Source organism: Pygocentrus nattereri, chromosome 6, assembly GCF_015220715.1.
Source record: "Pygocentrus nattereri isolate fPygNat1 chromosome 6, fPygNat1.pri, whole genome shotgun sequence".
Taxonomy (NCBI): Eukaryota; Metazoa; Chordata; class Actinopteri; order Characiformes; family Serrasalmidae; genus Pygocentrus; species Pygocentrus nattereri.
This window is the reverse complement of record NC_051216.1, coordinates 7,022,274-7,023,503: the sequence shown is the minus strand read 5'-3', so window position 1 is coordinate 7,023,503 and position 1,230 is coordinate 7,022,274. Positions and strand designations below refer to the sequence as shown.

The 1,230-nt window shown below is 54.1% G+C and overlaps 1 protein-coding gene across 2 annotated transcripts in view; it reads left to right on the top strand.

Annotated features, from left to right (window-relative positions):
• Positions 1-323: 323 nt before the first annotated feature.
• The window catches only part of itprid2 (ITPR interacting domain containing 2), a 97,534-nt gene continuing 96,627 nt past the window's right edge, over positions 324-1,230 (top strand). For both annotated transcript variants that reach the window (XM_037539338.1, XM_037539335.1), the window contains exon 1: positions 324-422. The gene's annotated coding sequence lies outside the window, so the exon portion shown is untranslated. The remainder of the gene's footprint in view (positions 423-1,230) is intronic.

The window sequence follows — 1,230 nt, the reverse complement described above, 5'->3', positions numbered from 1 at the left end:
TGGCCAATCGCTGTCGAGGATGCAAAACACCATCGCAGGAGGCGGGGCTCTTGCAATCCTCGCGTTTGACCAATCCCAACGCAGGAGGCATGGCACTCTAGCCAATCGTAGTGCAGGGTGTGAAACAGTATCCAATCCTGGAGCAGGAGTGGAGAACCGATCAGCCAATCCAGACTCAGAGGGCAGGATTCTGCTATCCAATCCCATCATAGGAGGCGGGTCCGACCAGCCAATGCCAACCCGGGAGGGCGCGGCCTTTCGGAATGCGGGTGGGAAATAAAACAGGGCGCTTTTTCTTGTCTCTTCTCTCCGGAAGAGGAAGCGCCTGCAGTTTGGTGAAGTTTGGAGAGTTTCTGTGGCGCCGCGCTGGATCTTCTCTTCCCCGCAGACGCTCAGACAGCTGATTGAACTGCTTTAAAATGGTAAAAAAGCTCTTTCTGCCGCTGTTTGGGTTCAGCTCTGGGCCTGGGGTCGGAGTTACTCCTGCTGACTCTGCTGACTCTGCTGGGTCTGCTGACTCTGCTGGGTCTGCTCCTCAGGAGCTGTGCGCTCTGATGCTCCAGGCCGTGTGATGTGGTTGGTTCTCTTGTTTTCAGTGTTGTGTCAGTCGCTGAGCTGAGCTGAGCTGAGCTCCTGCAGCCTGGCAGTGAACGCTGTGCATGCATGAGCTGGATCTGCTGATCCGGGCTTTCCAGTTCTGCAGTTTTGCAGGTATTTGTTTACACAGTTAAGACTGTCTTACTGAGCTTGTTTTGAGGTGCTGAGGAGTGAGCTTGTTTTGAGGTGCTGAGGAGTGAGCTTGACTTGAGGCGCTGAGGAGTGAGCTTGTTTTGAGGTGCTGAGGCGTGAGCTTGTTTTGAGGTGCTGAGGAGTGAGCTTGTTTTGAGGTGCTGAGGAGTGAGCTTGTTTTGAGGTGCTGAGGAGTGAGCTTGTTTTGAGGTGCTGAGGAGTGAGCTCGTCTTGAGGTGCTGAGGAGTGAGCTCGTTTTGAGGTGCTGAGGAGTGAGCTTGTCTTGAGGTGCTGAGGAGTGAGCTTGTTTTGAGGTGCTGAGGAGTGAGCTTGTCTTGAGGTGCTGAGGAGTGAGCTTGTCTTGAGGTGCTGAGGAGTGAGCTTGTTTTGAGGTGCTGAGGAGTGAGCTTGACTTGAGGTGCTGAGGAGTGAGCTCGTCTTGAGGTGCTGAGGAGTGAGCTCGTTTTGAGGTGCTGAGGAGTGAGCTTGTCTTGAGGTGCT